The sequence below is a fragment of the Schistocerca americana genome, chromosome 5 (genome assembly GCF_021461395.2).
Source record: "Schistocerca americana isolate TAMUIC-IGC-003095 chromosome 5, iqSchAmer2.1, whole genome shotgun sequence".
NCBI classification, from domain to species: domain Eukaryota; kingdom Metazoa; phylum Arthropoda; class Insecta; order Orthoptera; family Acrididae; genus Schistocerca; species Schistocerca americana.
Window position 1 is genome coordinate 228,275,603 of NC_060123.1, and position 26,109 is coordinate 228,301,711.

Genomic DNA, 26,109 nt, shown 5'->3' on the forward strand with positions numbered 1-26,109 from the left:
GTCCTGATGCCATGTTGAGATGGATCAGTGGCCATGGTAAGACATGTTGATGAGTTGAAGGTCACCAGACCAGGAGCAGACTTGGGGTAATATTTTAACTTGCAAAAAGTCTCCTGTCACTGCAGTGACCATTCATATTTTGCCCCTTTCTTGCAGAGATTATTAAGGGGCCTGGCAAACTTGTAAATTTTGCATAATAATTTATTCTATCAAGAAATGACTGGAAACCTTTTGAGTTCATAGGTGCCAAGGTTCGTTTTTATTTTTTTATTTTTTATTTATTTATTTATTTTTTTTATTTATTTTTTTTTTTTACATCATGTATTCTATGGCTTTCTTATATTGCTGGGTCATTAGAAGTCCTTTCCAGTTCATTATGCAGCCAAAGGATGCTGCTTGCTCTTGAAAAAATTGACACTTTTTTATGTTCACACTTTTTTATGTTCACACTTTTGTATGTTGTTGTCTGGAACAGAAGATTTAAGTCCACAAGATATTGTTCTCCTGTAGCACCACTTACTAATATATTGTCCAGATCACTGACTGTGTTCAGAACATTTTCAATCAGCTGCTCCAAAATCATTCGAAATTGCTGGTGCACTAACAATTCTGAAAGGCAAACTGCTGTATCTGTATATTCGTAATCGAGTGGTGGTGACCATGCACTGGTGGGATTGTTTGTCTATTGGCAATTGTAAATGTGCTTCGGATAAATCAATTTTAGAGAAGTACTGATAGTCGTGAGGTCTTTTGGCCTTGGATTTAGGCATACATCAACTTCTGCTTGGCACTTATAGTTGATTTGAAGGCATCACAGACACGTAGCGAGCCACTCTGTTTTTTTGTAACACTACCAATGGTATTGCCCATTAACTGGATTCGACAATGTGTGGATGTATTGCTGAGCCAGGCAATCTAATTTGGAGTTGAGGTCATCTCTTAATGCTGCTGATGTTAGTCTATCTCTGAAGTAGTGAAGGTGTACCCTCCCTCCCCCAGGGGAGAGATTTATGAGGGAGAGAGCAGGTCAGAAGAAAGCAGGATGCAGTCAGACTAACCAAAAATTTTATGTTCTTCTTACAATTAGCAAATACATTTTTTGTACAGTTGGCAGCATAGGCTTTGCCTGATGCATCACCAGGTTACTGCTGACAACACACATTCTTCAGTCTACTCTTTGCATTCTCAACTCAGTGTTATTTCTGTTGTACTCTGCAGAAGTAAGTATTATTTTCGTTGGTTTTGTATGTTGTGGAGATGTCTGGTGAAAGAAGATTGTATAATGAAGAATATATTAAGTATGGATCACTGGGGTAACCCACACTTACTGCATCAGTTGTACCGGTAGCTCATTGTCCGTCAAAGTTAAGCAGGATGCTAGGTGCCAGCCCATAACATGTTGTTCAATCAGCCCATGCTGGAAACCAGGAGCCAAGCTAGGACACCAGAAGCCGGCACCTACAGACAGTGTCGACAGCTGTGCATCCAGAGTGGTGCATGCAGCTGCCATCCAGCTCCACCATGTGGAAATATCTATTTTTTTTCCCCCACTGTTTGTCTAACTGGTACCAACTTGGCAATGTACAAGAATGATGTACTGAACATGTTTGTGTTTTCAGTATTAAGTGATTGTACTTTTACTGGCATAGGGCCAAGCTGGACATGGTGTTGGGGGTCTGTTAATAAGGCCTCAACCTTTGCCGGCCAATCTGCCTCCATTCCCCACCTACAATGCCACCACCAAAGAGTGAGACTCATTTGAAAAATGTCTAGGACAACACTTTACAGCCTTTTAGCTACTAGACCAAACTCCATTAAAGCTTGTGATGAAGCAAGCTGGAATCTTTCTACTTCCTCTCTTGTTTTGCCATCTGACTCCTTAAATTCATTTTATTTTCATTTTTGCCTAATTACCACTAACATACATGAGTATAATCTGCATTTCCATAAAAGAGAAAGGTTGGCCATCAATCTTAAAGAATATAACACCAGGTCTAATTTTGTGCTTAGTTTTGTGTATGTAATTAATTTCCTAATTTATTTCGACTATTCCTAGTTAACCCTCAAGCAGGCACGCTGATTTTCGTAACACGAGCAGGCGTATGGCACACTTTGTACACATATAGTCAAAAGCTGTCATTATGCTACCAAGGGAAACAAAAAAGAAATGGTTCAAATGGTTCTGGGCACAATGGGACTTAACTTCTGAGGTCATCAGTCCCCTAGAACTTAGAACAACTTAAACCTAACTAACCTAAGGACATCACACACATCCATGCCCCCAAGGGAAACATGTATGAGCTAAATCACAGTTTAATTTTAGTTTATTTAAACAACAATACAAGGAACTTATACTAAATCAGTAATTTACTATTTGTTTAAACAAGTAAGAAACTTTCATATCATTCTATTGCTGCAGCTGACATAACAATCTATTCCAACACTTTTTAAGCACATACTGAATAAAAACACTTTTTCATTGCAATATAAAAGGACAAAGGCTTTATGTATTGAAGAAGTATCAGTTATCACAAAGTTTCTTCCATCTACACAGCTAATTGTCTTGCGCATTTTTGGAAAATGCTTTACACTTCTCACATATATACACTGTTTTTACATGTCCTTTGCAAACAAAGCAATAGCATGAGCTACAGCTTACAGTAGTAGATGTGTTTCTTGCTCATCCACACATCACACACTGACCTCTTTTCATGCTGGTAGACACCTCAGTTCTTTCAGCATATTGATCTTTCTATTTCATGAGGAAAACTGCAATGCCGGCAGGAAGTGAAGGACTATTAGCTCTTTCCACTAGTTGAGGCTTCATAAGAGACAGTGCTAAATCTTTCAAGAAAATTCTTCTCTTCTTTTTTGTATTTGTCTCATTTGCATGTAAGATTATTTGAGCATTGATTCCTGCTATATCCATTAGAGCATAGAACACAACCAATGGCCATCTTCTTGTCACATGCGCAACGGAATATGCACCTCCCCATTGATAGACTGTGTCGACTCCTCCCTTTGTTATATTGTAATCCAAAATTATATCTGGTTTACCTGTAACTTCATGAATGGTTCCAAAATCATGCATAGTTGAAAGGAACAGAACTGCCTTGTTTTGTTTCAGCAAATACGAAACTAGTGTCATATCTGTTGTGACTCGCCGATCATTCAAAGTGCCGCCGCGCAATTACGCGCGTCCTCTACGTGCGGCGCTGTCTGCCAGCCATGCAGCAGCTGCGCCACCTAAGCGGCCAGCCGAACAGCGGCCACTAGACTGGGACTCAGTGCTCATTCGAATGCTAACGTGTACACATGTCTTGCTTGTTAACTTACTCTGTGACTTATATGTGTTGTGTCGTTCTGAAATATATGTGTTAAACTCGACGTTATAACAACTGGCGACGAGGTAATGGATTTTTCCTTTTCACCGTTGACCCACAGGTTTCCATGGCTACTGTTGAGCAACTATTGCAAAATCTCCTTGAACAGCAAATGCTTCTAACAGTGGCGATTCGCGATTTTGTCGCGGCGTCAAATGCGGAGCGTTTCTCATCGTTGGCTGTACCTCCTTTTCCTCCTTACGACGAGACGGCGGAAGACTGGTCTGATTATGAAAAACACTTCTTGGCATTTCATGTCACGAACGAACAACCATGTAAGTCTCTGTTCCTTTCCTGGATTTCACCTCAAATGTATCGCTTGTTGTCGCAATTGGCTCCTTTGAAGGACCCTGCGTCTTTGTCCTTTGCTGAAATGTGCTCACTTCTGTCTGTCTATTTTCAAAAGCAAACGCATATGGTAGCCTCTCATGTTGCCTTTTATCATTGTCAAAAACAACCGAATCAATCCTATCGTGCTTGGACTGCTGAACTTCACGGCCTCAGTCGAAAGTGTCAATTTGTTACTGACGTTCACAAAGAATCCTATGCCGATTCCATGGTACGGGATGCTATTATCCGGTCACCGCCCGACCAAGAAGTTCGGCAATGTGCCCTTCAGTTGGCAAATCTGACTCTAGATGAAGTTCTCTCCATTGCGCAGTCTTTTGAAATTTCTCGCGCCACTGGGGCGCAAATAGAGGCTTGGGGTGATGTCGGGGAAATACAACCTCCGTGCGCTGTTGACGACGCGTGCTGTGCGTCCCCGCCGGCCGATGTGGCCGCAGTGCACTCCCATGCGCAGCCTCGGCCTAACCGTAAACAACCCGCTAAGAAACTGCAGCAAAACCCCCGGCAACTTCCTTCATGTCCGCGGTGTTTTACGAAACATTCACGCAAGGATTGTCCCCAACGTTGGGCTGTGTGTCACAATTGCAAAAAGAAAGGTCATGTGTCTTCAGTTTGCAAATCCGACCGCATACATGATGTTCATGAACATGATGCTGATTCTGATCCTGTGTTGTCTGTCAATTGCACTTCTTCCCCTTCAGGGAAGTTATTCCTCACTGTCCAAATCCTTGGTCGAGATGTTCGCATGCAGGTGGATACCGGTTCTGCTGCCACTATAATTAATTCTCAGACGTATCTTCAGTTGGGTTCTCCACTCCCGTCACCTGTCACTCGGCAATTACGGATGTACAATAAACAGAAGATTTCTCTCTTGGGACAGTTTCATGCTGAGGTATCTTACAAATCCGTCGTTCGCACTGTTCCCATATTTGTGGTCGACCAGAGCAGCGCAGAAAATCTTTTTGGTTTCGATGCCTTTCACGTTTTTGGGTTCTCCATAGATGACTCTGTCAATATTGTCTCTGATGCTATTCCTTATGCTCAACTGGATTCCTTGTCGACGACGACGTTTTTCGTCCATTTTTCCTCCTGGGTTAGGCCGCGCAAATGACTTTGAAGCTCATATCACGCTCAAACCCACTGCTCGGTCTAAGTTTTTTCGGGCTCGGCCCATTCCTGTGGCCCTTCGTCATCGGGTAAAATGGGAGTTGGATTGTCTCATTACTTCAGGGGTCTTGCTTCCTGTCAGTTCCAGTGAGTGGTCCTCTCCTGTCGTTGTCGTTGCTAAGCCAAATAGTGATATTCGTCTCTGTGGCGATTTCAAAGCCACTGTAAATGCTCAATGCCTCATCGACACATACCCTATGCCCCGTCCTGAAGAACTGTTCACTAAACTTGCTGGAGGCCAGTATTTTTCTAAAATTGACCTGTCAGAAGCTTATCATCAACTTCCTCTCGACACTGCTTCCCGGTAGTTCCTGGTCCTTAACACGCCTTTCGGCCTCTATCAATACCAACGCTTGCCATTCAGGGTTGCTAGTGCCCCTGCTCTCTTTCAGCGATTCTTGGAACAATTATTGCTCCCTGTCCCTGGGTGTATCAATTACATGGACGACATTGTTGTCACTGGCTCCACCACTGAAGAACATCTTCAAAATCTCCGCACACTTTTTCATGTCTTACAGACTGCCGGTCTTAAGTGTAATCTTCAGAAATCACAATTTTTTCAGGCATCTATCACGTACTTGGGGTTTCAACTCTCTCGGGATGGTATCCGTCCGCTTCAGCAAACTGTCGCTGCGATCAATGCCCTTCCTCGCTCTACATCTGTTAAGGAACTGCAGGCCTTCTTGGGGAAAATAGCATACTATCACAAGTTTTTACCATCTGCGGCTTCGGTGGCTGAGCCGTTGCATCGCCTGTTGCATAAAAACGTGCCTTTTCACTGGTCTGCATCATGCGATGCGGCTTTCCACAAATTGAAGACTATGCTGAAACAGGCACCGTGCCTGGCTACTTATCGACCTGGCCAACATGTTGTTCTTGCCACGAACACCTCTCATACAGGGTCGGTGCAGTCCTTACGCACCGTTTTTCGGACAGCTCTGAACAACCCATTGCTTATGCCTCCAAAATGCTCACGAATGCTCAACAAAAGTATTCTCAAATTGAAAAAGAAGCTTTGGTCATTATTTATGCTCTTCATAAGTTTGGTGTTTTTCTCTATGGCTCAAAATTTCATCTTGTTACGGATCACAAACCACTTGTTTCCTTGGTTCATCCATCAACGTCACTTCCCGACAAGGCTGCACACCGCCCCCAGTGTGGGGCTCTTTATTTGTCTCGTTTCAATTATGAGATTCATTTCCGGCTAACAGCTCAACATCCAAATGCTGATGCTCTGTCTCACCTTCCCATGGGTCCTGATCAGGCATTTGATAGGGACGAACTTTTGTGTTTCCACCTGGATGTTGCCGAGCAGCAGGTTGTGGACGGGTTCCCTATCACTGGGGACAGGCTGGCGGCTGCTACGGGTTCTGAACCTACCCTCTCCCGGGTTTTACGCTGTATTCAGAAGGGCTGGCCAGATTGCCCGTCCTCTAAGACTTCTGATCCGTTGCGGAACTACTACACTTTGCGCTACTGCCTCACGGCTAGGGATGGTGTTATCCTCCTTTCCACTGACGATGCTTCGCCGCGTGTTGTGGTACCTGCGTCTTTGCATGCTTCTGTCTTGCGCCTCCTTCACCAAGGGGACTGGGGTGTGTCTCGCACAAAATCTCTGGTGCGCCGTCATGTGTACTGGCCTGGCATCGACTCTGAAATAGCACACATGGTCACTGCCTGCAGCCCTTGTGCGTCACAGGCCACTGCCCCGAAGTCATCTTTGTCACCGTGGCCTTCGCCTGAGAAGCCCTGGGAGCGTATTCATGCTGACTTTGCGGGATCCTTTTTAGGTACTTATTGGCTCCTCGTAATTGATGCCTACTCTAACTTTCCTTTCATTGTCCGTTGCACGTCGCTTACCACCGCGGCAACCACCAGTGCTCTCGCCCGCATTTTTTCTTTGGAAGGCCTCCCCTCTACTCTTGTTACTGATAATGGTCCGCAATTTGCCTCTTCCAAATTTGCGGATTTTTGTGCTCATCACAGCGTTATGCATGTCACGGGCTCGCCGTTCCATCCACAATCCAACGGTGAGGCTGAACGACTGGTCCGCACATTTAAGGCTCAGATGCGGAAACTTCTGACTTCTTCTGCTGCTGATGATGCACTTCACCAGTTTCTGGCATCTTACCGTTTCACCCCCATGGGCGACCACAGCCCGGCTGAGCTCTTACCTGGCTGACAGCCCCGCACGGTACTTCATCTTCTGCGACCTTGCACCTCACAGCCGCGGGTGCCTTCACTTGGTCGGTTCACCACCGACGACCTCGTCTGGGTACGGGGATATGGCAGGCGACCAAAATGGAGCCCGGGCCGCATCTTACGACACCATGGCAGACGCCTGTATGAAATCCAGATGGACACAGGTGTTGCAGTGCGTCATTCGGACCAGCTTCAGCCTCGTGTGCCGGCAACGCCTGTTCCAAATGCCGCTATACCGCCTTCGGCTCTGCCTGACACTTGGGATCTTGGCATCTCTCAATACTCACAACGCAGCCCTCTCACCGTCATCACGATGCCAGCTCAACAACGGATGCCACCAGGAGACGTGCCCATGCAGGAACCGGATGACCATCCTCTGTCAGAGCAAATCTACTCGCCTCCTCCTCCAACGGACGCCGACACATCGCCCATGTCTCCTGTCATATCAACTGGACTTGCCGCAATGGGCAGATTGGTGCATGGGGCCCCCAGCAGATTCGACCCCTACGTCTCCTGTCATCTCGACCCGTTATCATCGGGGACACTTCCGTCTGTACGGGAAGCCTCCTCCTCGAGACTTTATGGCGAGGCAAAAAACGCCTATGGACGTTAGCCATCTCCAGGACACCTCCATCAAAGCTAGTGCACCAATTTCAAAGGGGGGAAAAGTGTTGTGACTCACCGATCATTCAAAGCGCCGCCGCGCAATTACGTGCGTCCTCTACGTGCGGCGCTGTCTGCCAGCCATGCAGCTGCTGCACCACCTAAGCGGCTAGCTGAGCAACGGCCGCTAGACTGGGACTCAGTGCTCATTCAAATGCTAACGTGTACACATGTCTTGCTTGTTAACTTACTCTGTGACTTATATGTGTTGTGTTGTTCTGAAATATATGTGTTAAACTTGACGTTATAACAATATCATTCTGAAAACCAAATAAAGAGGAGTCGATAGCCCTACATTTCCCAGGTAAAAACTTCTTGTGGGATCTCGCGTTTGTTTTCCCTCTATGTGCCAATGCATGTTAGAAGCTTTTTCAAAAGGGAATAGGCTAAGGTATAGCTAGTGTACCAATTATCCATTATAACGTTTCTTCCAAAGCGTTCAGCGTGAGTAACTAGCCTTCCTACAATTTCACAGGGAGAATTAGGAACATCGTATGGTCCTTTATGTTGTTTTCCACAACACACTTCAATATTACTAGTGAAGAATGCTTTAGCAACCGCTAAAACAAAATTCTTTATGCTGTACTTCACTTGTTTTTTCTGGATATACTGAACAAAAGAACAGCGACCCCGGAAAGCTTGCAACTTTTCATCTACTGTCACAAATTGTCCTACACTATAAGCATTCCTGCACCTCACCACAAAGGCATCTGATACTTGCCTTATTGCAGCAAGTTTATCAGTTACTCTTATTTCTTGCCTTGTACTCTTGTTGTCAAAATGGATAGATCATAAAAGGAACAGAAATCTTCTGTAGTTCATCACAGCTCTCGTAATGTCCACATCTGCTGCCACAGTTCCATGACATTTGTGTGGTTGGCTTTCTCAGTCCCAATGAGATACAGCAATCCCAATAATGCCATTATTTCACACCTTCTAGTTCCCTTAGCATTCCTTTCTCTGGTATATTGTACACATTGTTTCTTAGATTGAATGTATATGTTTGTGTATTTTACAATTTCATCAATCATTTCCAGGCTAAGTATTGTCCATAAAGCCTCCATTTCACTTGTGACTCCTCTGGCAACACATGTAGTTCCAGGGAATATTTTCACAATATTCCGTCTTTTTGTTTTCGAAGTCACATTAGGACATATTTTATTCCATTTACAAGTTTAGTCCCTCCCAATAAAAATACCACCTTTGGAGAGGGGCTCTTCACTCATCATCTGCAACTTGAACAGAATCTGAATCGCGGTCACTTCATGTCATAAATTCCTCTTCTTCTTGAGAATCATCATCATTTTCGTTGTCTGGTACCGTACAGAGTTGAACTCTGGATCCTCGTTGAGTAAACAATCAAGTTTGTTGTCTGTCTGGTTTGATCTCATTATGCACAGTGATATAACCACTTGTTATGTGTTACCTTTTAATTCAATTAAAAAGGAATGAAATAAAAGTGAAGGAAAAATTACTTACATGACAGGGCACATGGCATACTTTGTACACTGAGATGACACACTTGCAGTTTATTTTAATTTACTGTAGCTCAAGTGAACCTATGGCAACACAACTTCTCACTATGCTAGCTTAAACAATAATGCAGGAATAGGTAGGAGCTTGCTATTGTAAAACAATAATGGAACTGTGCACTACAATGTTATTTGCAGTTGGTGCATTTTATACCACAGGCGCGCCCGCTCGAGGGTTAATATCTTTTGTTACAAAATGAAATCAGTATTTGTTTCATAACTTTGATTCTATTGTTGACTTGCAAACAAATATAAACTCTGTAATAATTATAAATATTTTGAAGAAGAACTACTAGGATTCTTAAAGTATTTATTTGGCTCTATTTGAAAACATATTAGCAAAACCAGCTCCTAATTAATTCCAAAATAATTACCAGGTTTGTCAAAAGTATTGTTTGTATAACTATATCTGTTAATTTCATGATTTAAACAAATAATTTGTGGTAGCTGAAACTGTTAAAAAGAATGAATTTTTCAATGTATTCAGTTAATTGAATGAGTTATGTTTTAATTGTAATTTCTGTATCTTAAACAACGAACAATGTATAGTTTCAGTGCCTATTATTGTGAGGTTATATAAAGGCCTGATTTTTGGCCTGGAGACAGTCAGTCCACCGACAATTTTCAGAGGGAAATTATGTACTGTTTCAAGTAACAACAATGCATCAACTTAAGAGTGGAATTAGTGTAACACAAATAGGCCTTGCTGTGGGTTAAAACAATGACAGTGTCTGTTCAATTTATTAGAGAAATAGTGTCACATGTTCCTTAAAATTCTGCAGGAACTGTGAACTGTGTGGTTAGGATTTTACTGCTCACAGATGTTCAACAGCAAATTATTGTAGCAGTATGCTGATGTTTGCCTGCAACCTATTAATGAGGCTCAACATTTACCAGTAGTGAACTGGCCATATAATTATGTAATATTGGGGGGATAGTGAACAGTGAAAGTAAAGAACTGTGAAATGCATCTTTGCAACTGTCGGCTACATCATTTACAGTACTCAGTGTTGAACTTCCAGCCCCCATTTTTCAGCAAGTATAACAATGCAGTACATCAAAATTGAGGACTATCAACGCAGAAATAAAGCAGATGAATGTCACAAGCTCTTTCTCTGTTGTGAATATCCCCACAAATGAATCACATGTTTGGGAAGTTAGCACGCTTCTGGAGCCTGTATTTCTGTCATTTGATTAAATATGTTGTTTCTTGATTCCTATCCGACAAGCATAGCCACGTGATTTCCGAAAGAGTGAAGTTTTATCAGTGCAGAAATCAACCCCATAAATCTTGTCACACTTGGGTTGTGGAAATGCTGGAGTTAAGTTGTAAGTGTCACTTTATCACTAAATATCAGTAACCTTATGTAGATACTATGGTTAGACATGCTACTATATGGGTAATCTCAAATAAGGAGCTTTGACTAAGTGCGTAGCGAATAGAGGATCCTCAGTCATAAGAAGTACTCAAGATTGCAAAGGCACTTGAAGTTTCTCATGTCACTGGCAAACAATTAGATTCCTGGGCTGATATAGCCACAGTCAATTCAGACAGCAACAGGGAGATGCAGCCTAGCATGGCCTTGGAAGTGAAGTCATGGTGGTGCAGTGTATTCCACACAGACACAGCCACCGCAGAAAACTTTCCACAAGTCCCTGCCCTCTTGCCCAGCCTGTTTTGTTCAACACAACCAATTAGCCCACCTGCAGATTGCGCATCATGCCATAAGAATGGTTATATTGCAATTGTAAGAACTGCTCGGTGTGCTTCAGTGGCGCCATTCACATCTCAACCCCTGGACATTAATATTATTGGTAAAAGTTTTTTTCCAAGTAAAACAAAACACTCCTAATCTCTCAACATGAGACAATTTGATTAATGTAGTCAGTGATGCTTGTGGAGGTACTGCAACTGTTTCTAATAAACTGTTCAGTGATATGTGTAGTGATGGGACTCCCTTAAGCCTTCAGGTGGATACAGATACAGCAGCCTCACTACTGAATTTTAATACTTACTTAAGCCCTCATTCCCCTCAGCTGTCAACTACTTTATGTCATGTTGTTAGTTACAATAGATAGCACATTCTGCTTCTTGGCCAGTTTACTGCAGAAATGATGTAAAAACCACTAGTTTAGCCAGTTACTTTTCTAGTAATGGACAGTGCGATTGCAGAAAATTTGTTTGGTTTGGGAGCTTTCCAGGCTTTTGGATTCACAGTCTCAGATTACATTCATTTAGTGTCAGATCTTGCACCCTGTCAAGGGTTGGGTGATTTATGCAATGAATATTTGTCCTATTTTGCCCAGCCTCAGCAAGGCTACTGACCATGTAGCACACCTTACTCTCAAATCTAAGGTGCAACCCTGTTTTTTTTTTTTTCCTGCCAGACTTGTACCACTTTCACTTTACACTCAATTGAAGGAGGAATTATACATATTGACAGCTTGAGGCATCATGGAACCCATTTCGTCCAGTCAATGGGCTACACCCTATGTCATTATCAAGAAGCCGGCGCGCAAACTGTCTTTGTGGTGACTTTAAGGCAACAGTCATTTTACAGTCTGTGGTTGATATATATCCTATTCCTTGTCCAGATGAAGTTATAATGAAGCTGGTAGGCTGACAATATTTTACAAGACTCGATTTTTGGAAGTATATTTACAGGGTGACAATTATTGAACTATATGAAATAAAATCATCACAACTTCTGAACGGTTTGCTTTAGGATGTTCAGAATGCATGGTTGGCCATGGGACATCGTGGGAATTAGTATGATTTGGCTTAGCGACAAAGCTCACTTTCATTTGAATGGATTCATCAATAAGCAAAATTGGTGCATTTGGGGGACTGAGAATCCGCATTTCATGATCGAGAAGTCTCTTCACCCTCAGCAGGTGACTGTGTGGTGTGCAAAGTCCAGTCCTGGAATAATCAATGTGATATACCTTGATGGCATGGTGACTGAACAGTACTTAAAGGTTTTAGACAATGATTTCATCCTCATTATCCAAAGCGACCCTGATTTTGACAAGATGTGGTTCATGTAAAATGGAGCTCAAACACATCAAAGCAGGAGAGTATTCGATGTCCTGGAGGAGCACTTTGGGGACCACATTCTGGACCTGGGGTACCCAGATGCCACTGGCAAGGACTTCGTTGGCCACCATATTCTCTAGCTCTGAACACATGTGACTCCTTTACGTGGGGCTATATTAAAGACAAGGTGTACAGCAATAGCCCCAAAACCATTGATGAGCTGGAAACAGCCATTCAGGAGGTCATCGATATTCTGACTTTTCAGCGGGTCATGCAGAATTTCACTATTCGTCTGCACGACATCATCACCAATGATGGCAGGCGTATCAAACATGTCGTAACCTAAATCCAAATATCTGTAGTGACATTTACGTGTTGAATAAAGTGTGTGCTTGCCACAGGATTTGTGCTTTTTTTCATATAGTTCAATAATTGTCACCATGTACAAGTGCCACTTGATGAAGAATAACGCCAGCTTCTTGCTGTGAATACACTGTACGGGCTCTACAAGTACAACCATTTGATTTTTAGCACTGGAAGCACACTGCCATTTTCACCATTATTTGGAACAGTTTATTCAGTGTATTCAATGTTGTATCAATTACCTTAACAACATTGTCACTACCAGTCTCACTGCCAAGGACCATTTTTACAACCTTCAACTTTCGTTTCAGACCTCTTGTGATGCAGGTCTTAAGTGTAATTTGGAAGAGTCACCTTTCTGCCAAACCATCTGTCATATACTTGGGACACAATATCTCTTATCAGAGGACTCAGCCAACTGACAGCCACATAGCAACATTGCAGATCTCACAAACCACTCAAATGTGAAGGAGCTTCCAAGCATTCTCAGGCAAAGTCGCATATTACCGCAGGTTCCTCCCACAGGCAGTTCGGTTTCCTATCCTCCTTATCAGCTGCTTAAAAAACTTGTGACAGTTGAGTGGGTCCCTGCCTGGACCTTTAGCATTAAAGGTTAGGTTAGGTTAGTGGTGTTTAACGTCCCGTCAACAACGAGGTCATTAGAGACGGAGCGCAAGCTTGGGTTAGGGAAGGAAATCGGCCGTGCCCTTTCAAAGGAACCATCCCGGCATTTGCCTGAAACGATTTAGGGAAATCATGGAAAACCTAAATCAGGATGGCCGGAGACGGGATTGAACTGTCGTCCTCCCGAATGTGAGTCCAGTGTGCTAACCACCGCGCCTCCTCGCTCGGTTTGCATTAAAGAAATTGAAAGATGATTGGTGTTCCACCCTGTGCTTGGCCACCTATCAGCCAGGGCTCCACCTTGTGGTTGCAACGAATGCTTCACAATTTTGCGTGGGAGCTGTGTTGTCTCATCTTCATGCTGATGGTTCAAAGTAGCCCACTGTTTTTGCATCAAAGACACTGAATGATGTGCAGAAGAATTACTCTCAAACAGAGAAGGAGGCTCTTGCTATTATTAATGCTATCAAGAAGTTTCTTGTGTTTCTATGTGGCATTAAGTTTCATCTGGTGACTGATCACACACTATTAGTGACCCTTTTTGGTTCCACAACCCACTTGCCTGACAAGACAGTCCATAGACTGCAACAGTGGGCCCTGTCTCTTAACACTTTGGAGACTAAGCATAAGCACAGGTCAGGCCACAACTCTGTGTTAAAAAGACCGCATCTGAGTGCAGATCAAGCCACAATTTTCTTGACTGGACTCATTTCATATGAGAACAATGTTTGAACATTTTGCTAACTGTCCCTTGACTGATGCTTTCTGTTGTCAATTTATAGAATTATAATGGAAGAAACATTAGCAAATGTAGCAGCTGCTCTTGAGAATAACTGAGCCAATAATTTCGTGCATGTACTCATTAGGTTTCATAGTTTGCTACAATTCTGCTACAAATATGCCACATTTATCATGTGAGCAAGAAATTATGGTGGCTTACATGGAAGTAATTATACAACAACTCACCTCGAACTTTTTTATTGGGAGGCTAATTATATTTTCTCCCATCATTATTTTAGAATTTATAATCTGTTAAAGAACTAAATATGAAAAATAAATCTCTTTTAGTATGTATTACTCTTGAAGATAAATCAATTACATGTGTGCCAGTAATGCTTTAAATAATGGCATAAATGGCTGGTTCTCCTAGGCCCAATATTCTTCTAAGTGGATAGTCTCCAAGGTGCTAAGAGATGCAATTATGATACTCATTTCTGGCCTAAAGCTCAAAATTCAAATGCAGTTGCCTGACCTAATTTGCAGCTTTACTGTATGGTTCAATGATAATGGCGTCCTCATGGGTAAAGTATTCCGGAGGTAAATCAGTCCCCCATTCGGATCTCCGGGTGGGGACTACTCAAGAGGACGTCGTTATCAGGAGAAAGGAAACTGGCATTCTACGGATCAGAGCGTGGAATGTCAGATCCCTTAATCGGGCAGGTAGGGTAGAAAATTTAAAAAGGGAAATGGATAGGTTAGATATAGTGGGAATTAGTGAAGTTAGGTGGCAGGAGGAACAAGACTTTTGGTCAGGTGACAACAGGGTTATAAATACAAAATCAAATGGGGGTAATGCAGGAGTAGGTTTAATAATGAATAAAAAATAGGAGTGCAGGTAAGCTACTACAAACAGCATAGTAAACACATTATGTGGCCAAGATAGACATGAAGTCCATGCCTACTACAGTAGTACAAGTTTATATGCCAACTAGCTCTGCAGATGATGAAGAAATTGATGAAATGTATGATGAGATAAAAGAAATTATTCAGGTAGTGAAGGGAGACAAAAATTTAATAGTCATGGGTGACTGGAATTCAAGAGTAGGAAAACGGAAAGAACGAAACATAGTAGGTGAATATGGATTGGGGGTACGAAATGAAAGAGGAAGCCGTCTGGTAAAATTCTGCACAGAGCATAACTTAATCATAGCTAACACTTGGTTCAAGAATCATAAAAGAAAGTTGTATACATGGAAGAATCCTGGAGATACTAGTAGGTATCAGATAGATTATATAATGGTAAGAAAGAGATTTCGGAACCAGGTTTTAAATTGTAAGACATTTCCAGGGGCAGATGTGGACACTGACCACAATCTATTGGTTATGAACTGTAGATTAAAACTGAAGAAACTGCAAAAAGTTGGGAATTTAAGGAGATGGGACCTGGATAAACTGAAAAAACCAGAGGTTGTACAGAGTTTCAGGGAGAGCATAAGGGAACAATTGACAGGGATGGGGGAAAGAAATACAGTAGAAGAAGAATGGGTAGCTCTGAGGGATGAAGTAGTCAAGGCAACAGAGGATGAAGTAGGTAAAAAGACGAGGGCTAGTAGAAATCCTTGGGTAACAGAAGAAATATTGAATTAAATTGATGAAAGGAGAAAATACAAAAATGCAGTAAGTGAAGCAGGCAAAAAGGAATACAAACATCTCAAACATGAGATTGACAGGAAGTGCAAAATGGCTAAGCAGGGATGGCTAGAGGACAAATGTAAGGATGTAGAGGCTTATCTCACTAGGGGCAAGATAGATACTGCCTACAGGAAAATTAAAGAGACCTTTGGAGAAAAGAGAGCCACTTGTATGAATATCAAGACCTCAGATGGAAACCCAGTTTTAAGCAAAGAAGGGAAAGCAGAAAGGTGGAAGGAGTATATAGAGGGTCTATACAAGGGCGATGTACTTGAGGACAATATTATAGAAATGGAAGAGGATGTAGATGAAGATGAAATGGGAGATAAAATACTGCATGAAGAGTTTGACAGAGCACTGAAAGACTTGAATCGAAACAAGGCCCCAGGAGTAGACAACATTCCATTAGAACTACTGACGGCCTTGGGAGAGCCAGTCCTGTCAAAACTCTACCATCTGGTGAGCAAGATGTATGAGACAGGCGAAATACCCTCAGACTTCAAGAAGAATATAATAATTCCAATCCCAAAGAAAGCAGGTGTTGACAGATGCGAAAATTACCGAACTACCAGTTTAATAAGCCACGGCTGCAAAGTACTAACACGAATTCTTTACAGACGCATGGAAAAACTGGTAGAAGCCGACCTCGGGGAAGATCAGTTTGGATTCCGTAGAAATGTTGAACACGTGAGGCAATACTGACCTTACGACTTACCTTAGAAGAAAGATTAAGGAAAGGCAAACCTACATTTCTAGCATTTGTAGACTTAGAGAAAGCTTTTGACAATGTTGACTGAAATACTCTCTTTCAAATTATGAAGGTGGCAGGGGTAAAATAAAGGGAGCGAAAGGCTATTTACTATTTGTACAGAAACCAGGTGGCAGTTATAAGAGTCGAGGGGCATGAAAGGGAAGCAGTGATTGGGAAGGGAGCGAGACAGGGTTGTAGCCTCTCCCCGATGTTATTCAATCTGTATATTGAGCAAGCAGTAAAGGAAACAAAAGAAAAATTTGGAGTAGGTATTAAAATCCATGGAGAAGAAGTAAAAACTTTGAGGTTCACCGATGACATTGTAATTCTGTCAGAGACAGCAAAGAACCTGGAAGAGCAGCTGAACGGAATGGACAGTGTCGTGAAAGGAGGATCTAAGATGAACATCAACAAAAGCAAAACGAGGATAATGGAATGTAATCGAATTAAATCAGGTGATGCTGCGGGAATTAGATTAGGAAACGAGACACTTAAAGTAGTAAAGGAGTTTTGCTATTTGGGGAGCAAAATAACTGATGATGGTCGAAGTAGAGAGGATATAAAATGTAGACTGGCAATGGTAAGGAAAGCGTTTCTGAAGAAGAGAAATTTCCTAACATCGAGTATAGATTTAAGTGTCAGGAAGTCATTTCTGAAAGTATTTGTATGGAGTGTAGCCATGTATGGAAGTGAAACATGGACGATAAATAGTTTGGACAAGAAGAGAATAGAAGCTTTTGAAATGTGGTGCTACAGAAGAATGCTGAAGATTAGATGGGTAGGATCACACAACTAATGAGGAGGTATTGAATATAATTGGGGAGAAGAGGAGTTTGTGGCACAACTTGACAAGAAGAAGGGACCGGTTGGTAGGACATGTTCTGAGGCATAAAGGGATCACAAATTTAGCATTGGAGGGCAGCGTGGAGGGTAAAAATCGTAGAGGGAGACCAAGAGATGAATACACTAAGCAGATTCAGAAGGATGTAGGTTGCAGTAAGTACTGGGAGATGAAGAAGCTTGCACAGGATAGAGTAGCATGGAGAGCTGCATCAAACCAGTCACAGGACTGAAGACCACAACAACAACAATGACCCTAATTTTGATAAAGGTAAGGTACTTTATTTTAACTTAATGACAAAGTTTGGTGGACAGTGGATGAATTTTCTATTAACAGTTCTCACATCACTCAAGCCATCACTGCTGACACTGTTCTTTGTCGAGTGTGACAATATGTTCAATAAGAGTTGCCCAGGCACCCTCCAGCTCATGTACTAGATTGTATCCACATTTTCTTTTTTATCAAGACACAGACTCATGATGGTGTTCTTTTGTTATCCACAGAAAATGGTGTTCCACAAGTTCTAGCAGCTCTTCAATGTGACATTCTTCACCTTATGCATCATGATCATTGAGGAGTCTCATGCTTGCTGCCATGTCTGCTGGTCCAGGGTACATCAGGACATTGAACATTTAATTACTGCTTGATCTAAATGTGCAGGTTATCAGTCCTTGGACCAGAAATGTGATTCTTGGTAGCCTGAGCTGTCACAGCTGTGGGAGTGTCCATGTCAGCATTGCTGGCCCCTCTTTGGATGCTTACTGTTTGGTGGTCATCACCACCTCCTTCAGTTCCCATACATGTACATCATCAACTGTTGTTGCTCCACAATGGAAGCAACAGTGTGGGCTGTCACTTGTACGTTCTTCGTCAAAGGTCTGCTCTACACAATGGTAACTGACAAGAGTCATCAATTCCTCTCTCAGATTGCTCATGATTTCTGTGCTCACCATGGGATACACCATACTCATGCACCCCCGTTCCACCCTCAGTTGACTGGGAAGGCAGAACACCTTATCTGCACTTTTAAGACACAGATGAAGAAGTATACTGGTGACGCCCTTGCAGACATGGCCTCACACACTTCCCGAGTTGCTATAGGTCCATGACCAACAGTTAAAAGAGCCCAGTGGAACTCCTGCATTCCCACCAGCCATGCACAGTGCTGAATTTACTGTTGCCCCCACCACATCCTCCCAGGGCTCCTGCACGACGTCCTATATAGCTGGACCTCCTTCCTCACCTCCCCCTTGTGGCCCCTCCGCAGATTCTACCCCTTTATGTTACTATTCCTTGTCCACTCTTCTTTGTTCTCATTTCCAGCCTCCACCAGTTCATCAGTATAGCCATAGACAGCAATCACAGGGTCAGCTAGAGCTGGTTTTTCAGGAGCCATCCCCTGCCCCCACCCTCAATGGCCAGAGGAAATTCCATGTGCAGCTGCCCATGGCAGGGCCCTCACCATCCGGGTAATTTCTGGCACTATTCTCCAATGAAGGCCAACATGGAGCTTTTCATGGTATGGAAGGCATCTGCTGACAGAAGGATATTGCCTTCCTGAACACTGAGCGCTGTCTCAGACAATGGGGGAGGGACACTGGATGTGGCACTGTGTTACACGTACCCCAACAGGAGAAAACTGTGATAACCTGTGGTATCACATCAATCATACTGAAATCTCATTGTCCATCAATGTTCAGCAGAAAGTGTGGTGCTGGCCCATCACATGTTGTTCAGTCAGCCCAATCCAGAGTACAGAAGCTACTCTCGGCCGCCAAGAGGTGGCACCTTCCGATAGCACAGCCACTGTCCAGTGCCACCATGTGGAAACATCTAATGTTTTTCTATTTAACCCAGAGCAGAGTTCTCTCACTCTCATTCTGTAATGTTCCCTGCAATAGCTAACTTCACTCCTCTCACAGATCACTATTTGTTTAACAGGGACCAACCTGGCAATATATAAGGACGATGTATTGAATATGTTTGTGCTTTCAGCATGAAGTTACTGTATTTTTTTTGGTTTTCTCTCATGAGTGTGTATTTTACTACGCTCATGTATACCGGAAAACACAATGTCCAACTGTCATAGTGTTTTACATACAATAATGTCCTCGGTAAAACTTACTGCATCCTGTGTGTGTGGAATATTATCTAACAGCAAATCATCCAGTGTTTAAAAATCAACCAAAAAAGTTTTTTGTTGGAAACATAAATTCTTTAAACTGCATGAAAATGGATCCTACTGGGATCTTCCTGCAGGAAATTGAGTAAGTTATTGACGTTCCATATGAAATTTGTCTCTTAACATCGAAAAAAAGAAATACTCTTATTATTGTGAGACGTCAATCAAACCTTCCATTCTTAAAACAACCAGAATTGTTTTTGAAGAATGTAGTTGGTGAAAAATGGGAAAAATACCTCTTCCAACAAGCAACATAGGCTTCAAGGAATGGCCCTGAATGTGAAAGATCAGCAAGTTAAAATGTCTTGCAGCATGATGATTGTATTGATATAGCTGTATACTGTTGATCTGTGGATGAGAAGAAAATAATGGAATAAATAGTCTTTTCTAAAGACTTGGAAACAACATGAAAAGATTCTGGTGTATTTTCCATCATTAATGGAATTTCTAGTTGAAAATAGTCTGTCTTGGGATGGAGTTATGGGAATGTATACTGACAGAGCATGAGCCATGTTAGGTTCACTTTCTGGCTTCCTAAGAATTGCCAAAAGAAAAAAATCATAATCTTATTGGCTCTCATTGTATGATCACAGAGAAGACCTGTCTAACACATTAACTGAGAAGCTAAACACTGCACGGAAAGTGGTTGTCAGTGTAGTTAATAAAATTAAGTCAAGTGCTGTAGATACTCATTTTTTTTCTGAGTCCTATGTAATGATATCAATGTGAACAACAGTCCTTAATCTTTCATACACTAGTCTGATGGCCTTCAAAGGGCAATATACTTCGCAGACTGTATGAACTGAAATGTGAGGTCTAATTATTTTTTTGAGTCAATGAAAAGCTAATCTTCATCATTAGTACACTGATGACAGCTTTATATTTTCCCTTGCATACCTTGCATACTTCTTTGAAACCCTTAATAATCTGAATTTGAAACTATGAGGTAGAAAACATCACAATAATGGATGTCAATGATGCCAAAAGGGCCTTTTTGGAGAAGATAATGCTGTGGTAGCATCACCTGGATTCTTCCATTATTAACTTTTTTGTTATTCCCTCGATTCAATGAACTTTTATATAGGCAATAGTGTGGGCTCAACAAGGGGAGAGTTGTCATCAGGAACAGCTCGAAGAAGAGTTCAAACTATATTTTCCTCACTTGTTTTCAGGCGTCTGTAAGTGCAAATCAGCAAGATCATCCTTCACAACTCATGTGCATGCACTTCCTGATGATATACAGAGAAATGGAATTGAACTAAAATGTGGTTCAAATGCTGATGAACATTTTCAACAAGTGGGGTTGGAAAAATTTTGAGTCAGTTTCCTTTATATTTATCCAAGAGTGGCAAAGGGAGTCTTATAAGTCCTCATACAGTTCTCATCTACAGTACATACCTACTTGAGACAAAATACCACAGTTGCCTAAACATGAAGAGTGGCCTTAGATGTGCTTTACTTAGTTTAAAACTGAATATTGAGGAGCTGCTTAAATAAAATCAATTTAAACCATCTCATTGATCTTCTGAATTTCCTTGTGACTTTCATCTCATAAAAAAAATGTTGGATGTGAAAAGTTTATTCACGTGAAAACAATACCATTAGGTATTTAAGTAAGACATAAAGACGTTCCCATTTCAACTGCCAAGTCCTTTGAAACACTATACTTTTGTATTACTGTCAAACGGGGTGATTTTTGACACTGGGGCGAATTCGGGCAGTATGGCTTATTTGCCCTTTGTCAGTTATTTTAAGCACAAGATTGCATTTATCGCTTTCCACAACTTTTATTTTGTGTCAATTGTTTCCCTAGGTGAATAACTGATGAATAGTCTCAGTGTTAAAAATCCATGCATTATCATAAAGTGGAAACTTTCTATTGTTGCACCGAGCAGGAAGTTATTGTGACCGTAATTGTCGATGCGCTCAGTAGCTAACAGCAATGAGACAACTTCTGTACAAGTTTGTTGAGTTTCTCATGCAAAGTTATAAAATAACAATGGTTTTTATAAAACTGTGTACTGTGTGGGGTGATTTTGGACAATGCCAAGAACATATAAGAGCAGGAGAGGTGCTACAGTACAGTGTAATTATGACCCGGAACTTTTAGATAAAGATGTTCGTGATATTCAGAGTGGTAAATTATCGTACAGAAAAGCGCATGATTTGTATGGTATACCTAAATCAATTTTGACAATGTTGACTGGAATACTCTCTTTCAAATTCTGAAGGTGGCAGGGGTAAAATACAGGGAGCGAAAGGCTATTTACAATTTGTACAGAAACCAGATGGCAGTTATAAGAGTCGAGGGACATGAAAGGGAAGCAGTGGTTGGGAAGGGAGTAAGACAGGGTTGTAGCCTCTCCCCGATGTTGTTCAATCTGTATATTGAGCAAGCAGTAAAGGAAACAAAAGAAAAATTCGGGGTAGGTATTAAAATTCATGGAGAAGAAATAAAAACTTTGAGGTTCGCCGATGACATTGTAATTCTGTCAGAGACGGCAAAGGACTTGGAAGAGCAGTTGAATGGAATGGACAGTGTCTTGAAAGGAGGATATAAGATGAACATCAACAAAAGCAAAACAAGGATAATGGAATGTAGTCTAATTAAGTCGGGTGATGCTGAGGGAATTAGATTAGGAAATGAGGCACTTAAAGTAGTAAAGGAGTTTTGCTATTTGGGGAGCAAAATAACTGATGATGGTCGAAGTAGAGAGGATATAAAATGTAGGCTGGCAATGGCAAGGAAAGCGTTTCTGAAGAAGAGAAATTTGTTAACATCCAGTATTGATTTAAGTGTCAGGAAGTCATTTCTGAAAGTATTTGTATGGAGTGTAGCCTTGTATGGAAGTGAAACATGGACGATAAATAGTTTGGACAAGAAGAGAATAGAAGCTTTCGAAATGTGGTGCTACAGAAGAATGCTGAAGATTAGATGGGTAGATCACATAACTAATGAGGAAGTATTGAATAGGATTGGGGAGAAGAGAAGTTTGTGGCACAACTTGACCAGAAGAAGGGATCGGTTGGTAGGACATGTTCTGAGGCATCAAGGGATCACCAATTTAGTGTTGGAGGGCAGCGTGGAGGGTAAAAATCGTAGAGGGAGACCAAGAGATGAATACACTAAGCAGATTCAGAAGGATGTAGGTTGCAATAGGTACTGGGAGATGAAAAAGCTTGCACAGGATAGAGTAGCATGGAGAGCTGCATCAAACCAGTCTCAGGACTGAAGACCACAACACAACACACCTAAATCAACCCTACAAAATAAAGTGCACATCTGAAAAAAATGGGAGGACAGCCAGGGTTAAATAAAGAAGAAGAAGAAGAAGAAATGTTGAAGCAAGGTATCTTGAGGGCTGCACATTGAGGATTTCCCTTCACTAAATTGGATATTAGATATTTATTTAAAGGCTACATTGATAAGTCTGGCCTAAAAGAGAAGAAATTTCGTAATAATTTGCCAGGTTAAGAATGGGTGCATTTATTACTAAATGACAGTCAGAAGATCTTTCCGTTTGCTTAAGATGTTTTTCTCCAATATCAAGGCAAAGCTGGAAAATCTCCCACCTAGCAAAATTATCAACTATGATGAAACCAACATGTCAGATGATCCAGGTAAGCAGCAGATAATTACGAAACGAGGGAGTAAGCATGCTGAAAAAGTGATGGACTCATCAAAATCTAATGTCTCAATAATGATGGCAGCTAGTGCTGATGGTAAACTGCTTCTTCCATACGTCCTTTACAAATCAGAGCACTTGTGAGACACATGGCAAGAAGGTGGACCACAAGGAATCCATTTCAATAGCAACAAAAGTGGATGGTTTGACCTGCCAGTATTTGAAGACTGGTTCTTTACAATCGCTTTGCCCTATTTGAAGAGGAAAAATGGGCCAACAGTCATGATTGGAGACAACTTATCCAGTCACGTCTCTTTACGTGTTATTGAAGAGTGTGAGCGGAACAATATTTCATTCATTCTCCTTCCCCCAATAGCACGCACCTCCTCCAACTGCTCGATGTAAGCTTCGTCAGGCCAATGAAACAGCATGGCGAGCTATATTAACTGATTGGAAGAAACACACTCATGGGACCATTTCCAAGGATGCCTTCCCATCTCTTCTGAAGCAGACACTGACTAAGATTTCAGCAAACTCCAAGGAAAACATAAAGGGTGGATTTTGCACCACAGGCCTAATCCCTTTTGATCCAGATTATGCCTTACGAAAATTGCCTGATAATGAGGAGAGCCAGCAAAGCAATGCAGACGCATGGTCTTCCACTTTTGAAGAAATACTCAAAGAAATTCTCTATCCTCCAAATAAGCTTGGTAGCTCCCGCTGCTGCCGCAGACTAGACGTTCAACCTGGAAAATCAATCACTGGCCGAGATTTTCAAGGAAACAGAAACAGTGCTGAAACAAGTGACAGTGCCTCTAGCAGTAGTGAAAGTGAAAACGACACGTCATCCAATGAAGTTTTACTGCTGAAAGAAGAGGCTTTTCTTGTTGCAGAGTACAAATATAAATGTGGAAACAAGGAGCAAACAAGGCCGTTGGGGGTCGGGTTGTTTGGGGATGGAGACCAGACAGCGAGGTCATCGGTCTCATCGGATTAACGAAGGATGGGGAAGGAAGTCGGCCATGCCCTTTCAAAGAAATCATCCTGGCATTTGCCTGGAGCGATTTAGGGAAATCACAGAAAACCTAAATCAGGATGGCTGGATGCGGGATTGAACCATCATCCTCCTGAATGCAAGTCCAGTGCACTAGTCACTACGCCATCTCGCTCGGTGCAAACAAGGCAGTATGTTGGAGTGGCCACAAATGTTGGTGCTACGGAAATAAGTGCGAAATTCTTGTGCCCACACGAGAACAGTAAAAACATATTTGTGTTTCCTAATGTCCCCAACGAAGACACAATACAAAAATTGCAAATTTCGAGAATACTTCCCACAGCAGTTGAGAAGAGAGGAATGTTCATTTTTCAAGAATATGTGCTTTAGACTCGCAGATAATTGTTTATTTAAAGTGTTTGCAACTTAATTTAGAATGATGAGTGAGAAAAATTATTTTGACCTTTTAGTTAAATTACTTTGTTTGTTTATCTGTTTCTAATATTACAGTTAAGAACTGTAAAATATTTTTAATTAAATTCTTGCATAATAAACACTTATCTGTAATATATAAAATTCATTATATCATTCCATATCACTTATTTGTAACAAAGGGCTACCTTAACATGTGTAAAATGTCACCAAAATCAAATAAAAAGCATGTAAAATATTTTAAAAAGGCAGTAACTGTCCGAATTTGCCTTCTATATACTGTAACTTTGGACAGAGATTTAAAAAACACATGTGTCCGAAATCACCCCAATCAATGGGGTGACTTCGGACACTATATTTAACTGCCTCAGATAAATATACCTACACATACTCTTTCTGGTTCTGGGATATTTTATTCATTACACATATACCCTACCACTTCCATAACAATCAATTTCATCTAACAATATATACGAAAGTTACAATCAACATAATGACAAAACTGTCCGAAATCACCCCGTGTGATGGTACTCTGCATTTGATAATCCTTTTTTTATTAAAATGTGGATTGCACATTATTGTCAAATAAAGTTCTCCAATAGAGGTAAAAATATTAATAAATAACATAATTAAACACAGAGAGCCACAGTTTTTGCTGAATGTTAGTTACATAATTATTTGGGCACCCTAAGCCTAGTAAATGTCCATCTGAAAATCTGGCGCATAGTGAATCAATATCATTAAATTCTACAAAAATGATATAATATTGATGATGTCTACTAATTTAAAATCAAAAGATGAAAAAGCATCCATCCCAAAAACATTTTGTGCCTGGTGTGCTGACACAGGTAAAAAAGTAATTGGATGGCTGTCTTTGTGCAGAGCCATTACTGTGCACTTACTGCCAAGAAGTCTGTGGTGCTTGCTGTAAGGCTGTACCCTTTGCAGCATCAGCTGAAGAGACACAGAACCAATATGAGCATAAGTTTCCAGAACCTCAACAACTTCTCCCCCAATCACTTCACCTGCTCCTACTCAACATAACAAGCCACATTCCTAGCTGTCTACCTCCACCTGAAAGATGGCTACATCAGTAACTCTGTCCTTATCAAACATACTAACCGCCAGCAATATGTCCACTTCAACAGCTGCCACTCAATCCATACCAAGAAGTTCCTTTCATGCAACCTAGTCACCTGTGGCCATTGCATCTGCAGCAACGAGCGGTACTCACTGACGCCTTTACAGACCGTAATTATCCTCCCAACCTTGTACAAAAACAAATGTCCTGTTCCTTATCTTTCCAGTCAACCACCACCTCCCAAGGTCTCACCATCCAGCCACAGAGGGACATTCCTAAGACTGAAGCAACTGAATTACATTCCCTGCCAAGATTTCGACTACTTCTCATAATGCCCTGAAATGAGAAATGCCCTGCCCCTATCCTTCCCACCCCTCCCACAGTGGTATTTCACTGTCCAACGAACCTGCGCAATATACTCTCCCATCCCTACACAATCCCTGGCCCCAACCTCTTACCTCATGGTTCATA

General features: G+C 41.7%; 1 protein-coding gene across 1 annotated transcript in view; it reads left to right on the forward strand.

Moving 5' to 3' along the window:
- Nucleotides 1–26,109, forward strand: part of LOC124616280 (armadillo repeat-containing protein gudu) — a 209,134-nt gene that overhangs the window by 175,237 nt on the left and 7,788 nt on the right. The gene's annotated exons all lie outside the window — the stretch shown is intronic.